Source organism: Cupressus sempervirens, chromosome 8, assembly GCF_028749045.1.
Source record: "Cupressus sempervirens isolate cs-2001-9-10 chromosome 8, ASM2874904v1, whole genome shotgun sequence".
NCBI lineage: Eukaryota > Viridiplantae > Streptophyta > Pinopsida > Cupressales > Cupressaceae > Cupressus > Cupressus sempervirens.
The window spans coordinates 446,854,749-446,868,041 of NC_143125.1; positions in this window are offsets into that span (position 1 = coordinate 446,854,749).

The following is a 13,293-nucleotide window of genomic DNA, read 5'->3' on the forward strand; positions in this document are numbered from 1 at the left end:
AATATGTATCTCATTTGAATATCTAGATATGAACAATAATATGTATGATAAATATTTTTCCTTCTTGCATACATCCTAGTTGGGGTAAAAATTATAGAAATAGTGAATATTTTAGCAATAGGACTAGGGTAGCATTCATGCATTACAAAAAGGCATTGATATTATCTTGATTAGTGGGTGTAATTAGAATAATGGTTAAATTTTTTTGGAATGCTTATTGATATGTAGGATATGTTTGAAGAATCTCCCAAAGAGAAATCTTGGTAGGGGTATAATGTAATTGTGCTACCAAAACATATTCCATTTTAATATTTTGAGAAAGATGGGGTGGATGGGGAAGAATGTATTGAAAAGGTGGGAGACAAGTAGTAGGTTGAGAATAATTCTATGTCCAATAGTTGTGTGATACTGCATGATAATCCAAAGAATCACTAGGTTCTGCTTTGAGATTTATGGAAGGATAACTTTTAAGGGTGATGAGAGATTTATTTGATGTCTTGAGACACATTAACTTTATTAAGATCTTGTTTCTTTATAGACTCCTAACTAGAAGGGAGAGCATAAAGGAGATTTATATTATCCTCTTTTTGTAATGAATCCTAGAATAGGGATTGTGGACTTCCATTACTAATTCCTCTCTACTAGGAGAAGCCAAGTTACATTAGTAAAAGAATTTATAATTTCCTCCTCTTTCTCTAAGATATCCCTAGGAAAAGGGTAAGTGTTAGGAGCAAAAGAAACATCAAGCTTGTCATGCTAAAATTAAAATATATTTATCATTATGTTGTCTTTTTCATGAGGAAGAGAATATTTAGTTTTATCATCTATATATTCTTCCCAAATAGTGTTATTAACAATGGAAGGAATGTATCTATCAATAAAGCATACCATACAAGAGGAATAATCATGAGGTAACATGGGATCCATAAAGGTGGAAAGATTGAAGAAGATATAACACTGCCATAAATCAATGTACCATCATAGTGAAGATCAAAATTAGGAGGGAAAATATTTATCTTCCACTCATCTCCACAAAAAAAAAAGATTATGTCATAAAGCTAATTTGATAGGAGGGTGGTGTTTTATGTCAAAGAAGATGGATCAATGTTTGAAGAATGATTTAAATAACTTGTGCAACATGAGAAAAGGATAAGTGCATATAGACTTGCTCCAACTAACCATTTTATGGTTGAAATATATGTTGTTGATCTCAAATTGATTTTGACAAGTGAGTGTCAACCACTTAATTTATTTATTAGTTCATGTTGAACTAGTAGTACATGTGTCAAGCCACTCATGTGTTGAGTCACTCAAGCACCAAGCAGATAGTATATGTTGAGTGAAACAAGAGCTGAGTAAATAGTGGATGTCAAGAAATATAGGTGTCAAGTCACAATAGAGAGATTAGTGTATGCCAAGCATTAGAGACTTCAGATGCCGAGTAAGATAGTTTTTGACATATTTGTTTGTAAAGGCACAAACAACTATGTAAACCATTTTTTAGGTGACTTAAGATTGAATTTTGATATTTTGGAGATAAGGATGAATCTAAAGTTGGATTCTCTATGCAATTACATGCAAATAATTAGAAAATAGGAAGGATTAAGTAGAAAAATGGATGAATCTCAGCCGTAGATTCATACCTAACCCTAAGTCACTAAGTCTTCTTAAGGAGGGAAAACTCTAAACTCTTGAGAGAGAAGAGAGCATGTGTGTAAGGAATTGAAAGAGTGAAGAGAGAAGTTTACATGTGTAAATAGAGCATTCATGGTGGCTTGGAAGTTATGAAGTGAAACAATATTGCAAAATTATTTAAAGCATAATAGAGGAGAGGAAAAGGATACATCAAAGAGACATTTGATCAAAAAGACATTAGTTTAGAGGTGATCTATTATCAAGCAAGCAAGTGATAACTATAGGATCGAAGCTGAGACATTCTAACAGGTGATTTTAGTCAAAATCTCTTAACAGAGTAGTCCTAATAGGCTTTATGAAATCTACTAACAAGGTGCTTATTTAGTTGTAAATTAAAATCCTTTAGCAAGACACACTTCTAACAGGGTGTTGAAATCCTCTAACAAGGTGAGACCTAATAGTCTTTATAAGCCTTTAACAAGGAAAACCTTTCATAGGGTAGATCATGTTTCATGGTCAAAACATTGTAACCTTCATTAGATACACTTGATTACTACAGTAGTGAAGATATGTTGGTGTCATCCCTAACCCAGTTTTACCTTCTCATTGGAGGGTTTCTAAGTAATCATATCTAGTGTCATATGTGTATGATTGCTTATGTGTTTACATGACTTAGATGTATATGCTTTACATATTATTTTAGTCTATCATTGAATCTATGAGATGGATGTGTGGTGAAAGTTTTATGGGTTCAAGTTTAAACTACTGATTCCCCCCACCTCCCCCCCCCCCTCAAATTTTACATTTTCCTATTGTAATTCCAACAATTAGTATCAGAGATTTATTCTCTGAAAGAGAAGCTTTGCAATTTTGATGAAAGATCTTGAACTAGAAGTGTACAAGTTGGGAAAGACTATTCAAAATCAGAGAATTGAAATACAACTCATTCTACATAAACTGGATGAAGCAAGAGAAGAACTAAAGAAATCTTTGAAGAAAAGGAAGGAAATTGCTATTGAAGAGAATGCCACACAATACAAAGAGATAGACACTACTAAGCTATTTGCGGATGGAGACTCCAATGAATTTGATGTAGTGGTTGTAGATCTAATGGAAAAGAATGGATCCCAAGGTAAGGAAATCAAAAATCTCAAGTTAGAGCAAGAATCACAAGCTATACTACTATGTGAGGTGATTGAACAAAAGAAGAAAGCCATATAATACAAAGCCATGATTGAAGAGGACAAAAGAATTTAGGCCAACAAATTGGAAGAGAAGTCAATAGAGCTAACCAAAAATTCGTAAGTCAAATGATGAATGCCAACTATGAATTGAATGTCAAGGACATTGAGATAACTACATTGAAGTTGCATAATGAATAATTACAAAGTGACCTAAAGAGAGAAAGGGATTTTGTTGAAAGTTTCAACAAGCCTAATGAAGCCATCAAATACTTTGAGCAACTATTGAGATCCCGTAGATCCAATAATGATACATTTAGACTGGGATACACAAGCATTAAAGTAGAAGAATCATCCAAAAGTGCAAAAGAAAAGAACAACAAAGGTAAGAACTCAAAATCTACTTGTCATAATTATGGTAAGAAAGGACATACTACTAATGTGTGCAAGAGCAAGACTATAAATTAGAATGTTCAGCCTAAAAGCATGGTTTACTGCCTCAAGTGCAACAAGCAAGGTCATCAGGCACATGAATGCAAAACCAAGACCATGCAAACACAAAGATTTGAAGGATATTTCTATAGTTGTTAGAAGTATGAACATAGAGCCTTTGAATGCAAATCCAAACCCATGTGGTCATCAAACAATCAAGCAAAGGTAAAAAAAAATGGCATCTCTTATAACTAAGATCATAATACAAGAAATAGTTGTCATTGTTGTCAAGAATATGGACATATTCCTAAGAATTGTATTAGGACACATTTCAAAGGGAACTACCAAAGGTGGTTGAACCAAACCACATGTTTTAGCTATCTGAAGACTTGTTACATTAGTAGGTATTGTCCAACTAGGTCAAAGGTACCAAGTTATGGATTTTAAAAAGGCAAAGGTAAGGTTGGTGTTGAACACATCAAAGATGAGATGAACATGACATGGAAGAGAAAGGATGATTGCATTACATCAAATGAATAAGGGATTACTTCACCTAATGGGTTAGGTGATCACATCTCATCAAAGTAGGCAATCAGGAGGTATGCAGGACTAATACTTAAAGGTTATATCATATATTAGTTCCAAAATGACTTAGCACTAAAAAGATTACATTAGCATGAACAAAGATGCAAACTGTTGCTAGAAATCCAAGATGAATCTTTAAGTTTTTCATGTTGTTGTTGAGCATGAAATATTTCCTATGTGTGCTAAGTGAAATGTTAAAAGAGGTTGAGCTTATAGATAGGCTAGTTGATGCCAAGCTCATAGCAATTACCGAGTGATTGAAATGCTAATGGATGTCAAGTGAGCCTAAAATTAGTTGATGTTGAGCTTACAGTTATGTAACCACTCAACATTAATTGCAAGGTTTTCAGAAGGTATTTGGAAATTATGAGATGGTAAAGTCCAAAATTACTATGGAATTGAAGACTACCTTTGCCATGAAGAAAAAGGAGAAGATAGAGAAGAAATTGAAAGCTAAGTTTGGAGAGGATGCTAAAGAGGAAGAAGAAACCCAAGCACAAGCACCACTTACATTGGCTTAGGGTATGGAAGAAGACAAAGAAGAGGAGGATACTAAAGGTGTAGAGGGAGAAGAAGTCAAGGAAGCACCTACTCCTACCAAGCCAAAGAAGAGGAAGGCTAAGACTCAACAAGTGACTAAATCTAAGAAGGTAGCTAAGCTGAGTCAGTCCAAGCCTATTGCACCTACTATGAGAGCTAGTACATGTGCAATAGCCCAAAAGGCCAAGGAAATGACAAAACAAGCAGAACAAGGAGGCCAAGAGTAGAAGAGGAAAAGAGAAAGTATGTTGCACAAGTAGATTTTGATGAGGAGAAAATAGAGCCAGATGACAACAGCCAATTTAAGGTGGTGAGTCATAATTGTTTGTCAAATCTTAAAAATTTATGTGAAAATGTTAAGAATATTTAGACCTATCAGGATTTACACATGTATATTTTTATAATTTGGGTAAAGTAGAGAAAAATCAAGTGGAGGATGCCATATATGCCATGATGGAAAAATTCAAGACAAATCCACTAAAGATTTCCAACTCAATGCCAAAGAGTCTATATGACAGAGCTAAGCAGAAATGGCACTATTGTCTAGATTTGGAGAAACAAATTAGAGAAACATCTCTAGCCCAAGTGATGCATGTACTAACTAAGGCACAGATTACTAAGGTTGTAAAGAAATATGCAGATAGATTCACACCTAAATATAGAGTATTTAGCATCTTGCAAAATAATATTGACGATATTTTTAAAAAGTCCACATGGATGTGGAAGCTCACTTATGGGTTGACTATAGTTAAGGAAGGAGAACAAGCACCCATTGAAGTGAAAGATGATGAAGAAGATGATGGAAAAGCTGACACTATTGAGGAGGAACAAAAATAGAAGTAGGTGATAAGGCAACAGCTAAGCCAAAGCAGCCAAAAGAACAAAGTGTGCAAGACACACAACTGTCCAGTGTTAGTCCTCCGCATGTATCAAGGGAGACTGCTAAAATAGTAATTGTCAAGGATGTTTCTAATCTCTCAACTTAGAACATCAATCCCCTTAGTGTAGATGATTTGAAGAAGATATTAGATTAGTCTACACTATATGCCAAACTTTGTGATAATCCTATTTTGGTCAGTGTGGATAAGCTACAAAAGTTAGTGACTAATGTTGCAAGGGAAAAGGTGAATCCACAAGAACCACCTTCTATCATCCCTCTAGTCACTAATTTACAACCTATGGTCCAAATGCCAAAATATACATCTAACAAGGTTGATAAAATTGCTAAGATTGATATTGTAGAGAAGAGCATAGTGGAAGCACAAGTTGCTACTATAGAAATAGGTTAGATAGACTTATCTACACCTATAGGACAAGGACAAGGTGCAAGTTAAGTCATTGTGGAAAAATAGGGTAAGCTTGAAGAGAGTGAGATGACACCATATCTAAAAGAGAAAACTACCATCCAAGCACTGGTAACCATACCAGTATCTGGCACTCCATCAAGTCATACTCTTCAAAAGCCAAGCATAGATGCTACACCACTGCAGATCTTAGTGTTGAGCCTGAGTTCATCAAAGGCTAAAGAAGTAATTCAATATGGAGATGTGAGCCTTGATGAAGAGATCATTTTTCCTAAGTATGATTATGATACCATGACTATAGAACAAATGAGCATATTACAGCAAGCCCTAGCAAGGAAAAAGAATTAGGAAATGCTTAGAAGGGAGCACAGGCAAAAGTAGGCCCTACAAGATATTAAAGACATCTTTTTAGATGCATTTAGTTTGCCAACTCCAGATGAGACCAAGCCGCTAATGGAACAATTGATAGATGTAGTAGAAAAGTTCAATAATAAAGACCAATACTAATGCTAAATTTTTAGAATGGTCAGAAAAGAAGTTCCAAAACAAAATGAATGACAAAATATCAAGTGATATAGCATTAATACAAGTTGCATTGGCAACTAAGGTTGAGGATGTGAAGAAGGTACTTGAGAACATATTCTCATTGTACACTAAATTGTACAATCCCTCACTCTTCACCCAAGAGACTAGAAGTTACATTTTAAGTCTGGAGAACTTAATTACTACATTAGGTGAAAAATGACCAATGAATCCAGCTCAAAGTGAGAAGCATTTTAGGACATTACTTCAAAAATAGAGTCAATTAGTTGTATTGACAGTAGATGAGGTCAACATAAGGGCCAAACTAATTAGCATCCAAGCAACACTCACCCCCATATGGAAATTTTGCACAAGGAGCTAGGCTATGCCAAAACCTTAATGAAGAAAGATCCAAATCTTTCTACCTTAGATAGTCTAATCCACTTTTCTACTGAGCTAGAAATCCAAATCAACTCATTAGATGTAGCATGTGAGAACTGGGATGCAGCTCTTAAGATGATATTGGATGTCCATAAATCTTTTTTGGACAAACATATAATAACTGTATATTCCATTTGACATAAGTGTCAAAAAGGGGGAGAATAAGATAAAGGGAGAGACGTCTTTTGGGGGATAAATAGAGAAAAGATGAGAATAAAATAAAAGAATGGGAGAGATATTACTTTGGGGATATAAAAGGAGAGTAAGAAATAAGAGGAACAAATAAAAGCCAAAATCAACTCAAGGAGATCAAGCATCAAAACATATAAGAAGTATCGAATGAAAGAGTAATAGCAAAAAAACATGAAGTCAAAGTGTATCAGTAGAGACACGTTTACTTAGCAGGAGCACAAAAATTTGGATACAAAATAGGCATACCAACTTAGGGGGAGTTATCAAATTTTGAGGTATCTAAGTGATTACAAAAATTTGAAGTTTTGAAGTTTTGTATATAATCTGAGTTAAGATATGTTATGCTCATGAGATGAAGGATGATAATGTATACTCAAGTGTTTTTGACACTTATGTCAAAGAGGGAGATTATTAATCTCAGATTGTCAACACACTTAAGTTAGTTATTTATTAGTTCATGCCAAACTTGTAGTACATGTTGAGCATAATATACTAGACCATGTTGAGTCATAGTGTGTGTCGAGCCACTCATGTTTTAGGTCACTCAAGTGTTGAGTAGATATTATATGTCAAGTAATATAGGAGCCAAGTAAATAATGGATGTCAAGCAATACAATTGTTGAGTCATAGTAGAGAGATTAGTGTATGCCGAGCATTAGAGACTTCAAATGTTGAGCAAGATAGTTTTTGACATATTTGTTTGTAAAGGCACAAACAACTATGTAAACCATTTTTGAGCCAACTTAAGATTGAATTTTGATATTTTGGAGATAAGGACGAGTCTCAAGTTGGATTCCCTATGCAATTACATGTAGCCACTCAAAAAATGGGAAGGATTAAGCAAAAAAATGGATGAATCTCAGCCATAGATTCATACCTAACCATAAGTCACTTAGTCTTCTTAAGGAAGAAAAACCCTAAACTCTTAAGAGATAAAAGAGTGTGTGTGTAAGGAATTGAAGGAGTGAAGAGAGAAATTTACATGTAAAAATAGAGCATTCATGGTAGCTTAGAAGTTATAAAGTGAAACAACATTGCAAAATCAGTAAGAGAAGAACAAAGGAGAGGAAAAGGATACAGCAAAGAGACATTTGATCGAGAAGGATCAAGAAGACATTAGTTTAGAGCTGATCTATTATCAAGCAAGCAAGTGATAACCATAGGATCAAAGTTGAGACACTCTAACAGGTGATTTCAGTCAAAATCTCTTAACAAAGTAGTCCTAATAGGTTGTATGAAATCCTCTAACAATGTGCTCACTTAGTTGTAAGTTAAAGTCCTTTAGCAAGGCACACTTCTAATAGGGTGTTGAAATCCTCTAACAAGGTGAGACCTAACAATATTTGTAAGCCTTTAATAGGGAAAACCTTTCATAGGGTAGATCATGTTTCATGGTCAAAACATTGTAACCTTCATTGGATACACTTTATTATTGTAGTAGTGAAGATTTGTGGGTGTCATCCCCACCCTAGTTTTACCTTCTCATGGGAGGGTTTCTAGGTAATCTTATCTAGTGTCATATGTGTATGATCTCTTATGTGTTTACATGATTTAGATGCATATGCTTTACATGATATTTTAGTTTACTCATTGAATGTATGAGATGGATGTGTGGTGAAAGTTTTATGGATCCAAGTTTAAACTACTAATTCACACACCCCCCCCCCCAACAAAAAAAAAAAAAAAAAAAAAAGTTTACCTTTCCTATTGTAATTCTAACCTATGCAATATCAAATAAAATTTCAAAAATAAGGCATGAAAAGTACATACTCAATGTTGGAAAATACATGAAATTTAAGAGATCTTGTTAAAAGGATATAACTCTACAAAGAAGGGATTACCAAAACAATGTAACTCCAAAATAAAATAAATAAGTGTAAGATGTCAAGTTCACCAAAAGAAGGTAAAAATCCTATAAAAATGAATAATATAACTCTAATAAGAAAGGGGCACAAGTTGGGCTCACTAAAATGTTTACATGAAACCAATACAAAATCAGGGAGCTCAAGGGATCTAATTCCACAATAAAAAAGAAAAGATGTGTCAAGTTCATAAACATAATTATGGGGGAAATGGAAGTTCTTAAATAAGGTGTGTAAATATAAGGCTTTCACTTTCCACTAATATTTAATATATGAGAAATAGGGGCCTCCAAACATAACTCTAAATATAACCCAAGTTAGATTAGCAAAACTCATATAGCTGAAGGGATGCCAATACTAAACCCAAATTACATCAAATAACTATGCAAGATAGTCCTCTCTCATGCAATGTAAATTATATTGAAGATATGAAATGTAAATGTGAAATTGAACTAATTTATTAAATTTGAAGTATAAGTTAGGTAAGGAGCTAAATATATGTTATCAACCCAATCAAAATATGGAAATAGCTATAGACTAAAAAGTGAAATAAATGATAAATTGATCAGCTCAAAATGTGTAAGGGAATATTTTCTTTTTTTTTCTAAAAATTATGGATAGATAGCTATGACAGAATTTCCAACTTCAAATTCATGATCACAATAGAAAATGCAAAAAATATTATTTTTATCAGGCCTCTAGGAAGACATCGACTTGGTGGCAAAATTACCAAATATTTTCTAAGAAGATGAACATATTCTCAAGCTACAATAGAAAGTTTGACCCAACTTCTTCAAAAAGATCTTGACAAGCAGTTTTTGGATATATGGTTGCAATTTCAATATCCTATCCTTGCACAACATAAAACTTAATAATTTTTTTGGCATGATGAGGGTGTGCCTTGTTCAAAGCCTATATTGAGGAATCAACCTTAAAATTAAAATGTAGAACATGAAAGGAAGAAAGAAAAATATAAACATTCACCTTACTTGAAGAAACCCTTAACAATTTAACGATATTGCAATGCTTGTTGGTTGTTAATGTTGAATTTGCAATGAAGAATGTAGGAAATCTCCAAAAATGCACTTGATCTACCCAAACCACATCATGGAGCCATGGATACAAATGTGCATTAATAAAAATTATGATGAATGCCTAAATGTATATCTCCTACCATGATGGCCAAAAAACACTAGATCTTGAAGAGGAATTACTCACAAAGAATCCTTGAATCTTGAATGCTTAAAATGCTTTAGGAAATATTCTAGCTTGAGTGTCCTCACATGTGTATTTATGTTTGTGATGTCACGCAATGTGAAAATGAGGTGCCTAGGCTTCCTTTTAAACTATTTTTAGGCTTGAAAATAAAGAAACTCAACAAGGCCACTTGATTTTGAAAATTAATTCCCCAAGATAAAATCAGCCTCAAGACTCAAAATCCTCAAGAAATAGGTCAACTTGGGTTGACCTATTCCATAATAAGTCAAATTTGGTTGACCTATTCTAGTGTTATCTCAAAGAAAGAGAGCCTCAAAAATAGTGATAACAAAATTAGAAAAGAGGAAACTGAATATGAAATAGTTTATTCAGAATAAGTCCATCCATGATCCATAAGGGTACTAAAGTAAGGGAACTAAAATGTATTAAATAAAAGGTTCTTCCATTTTAAGATAGTACAAAGGGTTCAATAATGATTTTATAAGTTTTGGATGATGTAATGCACTGAGGGACACAAGCTACAACAAATCAAATGAAGAGCATCATATATTTTAAGAAGTGAAACATTTCTAGAGATGAAAGTAGAAGATAAGAAGCACCAGGTTTGAAGAGATAAAAATATTGTTCATAAATAAAATAGAAATCCCTTTTGAGTAAAAACATATAGAGTAGAAAAATTTAAGTGGCCAATAATGTATCTCAAGAAAGAATAATAGGGGTTATGATAGCTAAGGAGGGAAGAAATTGAGTATTATTCCTCAAGGTCAAGGGGATAAAAAACCAATAAAGAGAAGATGATTTCAGTTTCATGCACTTTGAGATTGAAACTAGAATAGTCAAGAAAAATACAAAGAAAGGGTATGGAAAATATGACAATGGAAATTTGACAATGTAAAGAATGGTAAAAATATTTATTAATACATAGTTTGGAATGAAATAAAGAGATAAATAATGTTATAAATAAGAGGCTTCAAGGGATAGTCATCAAATATTTTCATAGGAAGAGTATCTTTTGAAAAGACAGACGTAAATAAAAAAGGATGTCTATCCAATAAAGTCAACTTGGACATAAATATAGATTCAATAGAGAATTTAAAGACTTGTATTGGTCATGATTTCCATGATTTATAGGCTTTAATATACCTCCAAATACAACCACTATCAAGCTATCCACACAAAAATGAAGTTTGGGGATTAAGGACAATATCATTGTATAAGGAAAATGAGAATTATAGTGATTACCTTTTAGGGGCACAGTTAGGAATCTTTCTAAGATTTGGATATGAATGGAATATAAAAGAGGGAAAAAAAATGTTTTTCAAAATATAGTGAAAAGAAACAATGAACATTGGTTTGAATGGAAACATGGTAATCTGAATGAACCTTGCATGGTAATCACTTAAATGGTAATTGAGTTTTGTGGATGTAGGTAAGGCTTGGAAATCTCTAGTAAGTTGTTTTATTCTTCCATTTGTAATTTTATATGTATTTTATTTCTTGTTAATTTGATGTTAACACCTTGAATTAAAGAAAAAAATTGTTAGTCTATGGCTGATCCTTGTTTAAAGGATTCTCTAGTAGGGTATTATTATTGATACATTGTTCATCAAGAAACTAAAGTTGTTGATGATATTATTCTCTACAAGCCTTATTATGAATAATATTCTGAAGGAAAAAATGTAATGAAGGAATTTCTAACTCCAAAAGGCATGACTACATTAATTCCATTTATCAAGCTATAAGAAGTAGTTACTTTGGCTATACAAATACTCGTTCCATAGGCACATAAAGCATAAGGCAATTGAGTGTGTCAATATTTCCCATAATTTTTTATAGTTTTACAAAGGATTTTCTCATTTATTTTATTAGAGGCTTCGTCTTGTCTATTATATCAAGGGTAATAAGTTTTAATCTTAGATTGGTTTTGACATATGAGTGATAATATATTTAAGTCCTTGTAATGCCCCGCCAAGGGATCCAAAGAATTTCACTAAATTTACCAAACAATTTTATTTTTTTTAAACATGAAAGTAAAACCATTCATAACATCTACGGAAGCAATAGAAACAATTCGAATAAAAGTACACATAACATAATAGATTACTTTCTTTAAAGATCCCTTAACGTTGTATCACATCTAAATTAACTATTCATCTAACATCACATCTTTAGCAATGTTACATCCAATGTTCTTAAACAATATACACGTGTCCTTTTTGCAATTACATTTTAGATTGCTCAATCATCCACTGTACATGTTACAAGGTATGAAAAGCTTAAAAGAATAAACATCCATGTAAATAAAGTACATCATCATCCAATATTAATCCATGATGCAATAACATAATGAGACCATAAACCATACATGATACATCATCACAAAAGACATAAACATCCATCATAAAAGATAATCATATATCACAAACATAACTAACTAAGTGCACGGTTCCACCCAATCGTTAATAGCATCATTAGACCATCGTGGATCCTAGCCATCCCTCCATGTGTAACATTCTAAAGCACCGAAGAGATTATTGGCTATAAACATAGTAGGAATGTCACTCCTAAAAACATCCTACTAACATGCAAAGTAAAGCAATAGATAACATCATCTAACATATGAAAATCATCAATATAAGAGCATACTAGAAAATACATCCATCATAAGGTATATCATCTATCATATGTCCCAAGAACATAATGAAGATAAATACCAACCAAGAATGCTCCAGCCACGGTGTCTTAAACAGATCTCAAATGATAAGAGTGGAAAAACACTACCACCCGACCACGTGGAACCTAAGTGGTCCACTCCCACCGTGCTGAGGAGATAATCTCAAGTCCCATACACGTTATCCAAATCACATAGCACAAATCTCTATGAGTCTAGGAATCTTAAAAGTACACTAACTCAAGGGTTCCATCACACAAAACTGACATCTAATTCCTAGAGGCACACAATGACATGTAGGAAACCTACTCTGCAAGTGGGAAAGTGTCATCGCATTTATCACGTATAAGTTACCCTGGCAGTTAGCTAAACTCCACGGGTCCATACTGATCTCATGCGGCCACTAGTATCCTCACATACTGACAAGGCATACTACGGAATGCACGGTTGCAACCATGCGTTCTCACTACTCCCATCCTAGCCTGTACAAGCACTCAAGGCATGGGCGAGAACATCAAAACAATTATCTTTTTAGGTTCATTTAATCCCCATTTAGTGTGTAAATGTTATCACTTATAAACAAAACTTACAATGAGTTACCCTGGCAGCCACTTAGGGCCCCGACCCTCGTTGCAAGACACTTCCCAACACTACAAGTAGATAACCTACCCTAAGCTCATGGAATCATAAATCTCAAAATCACAAAAGAT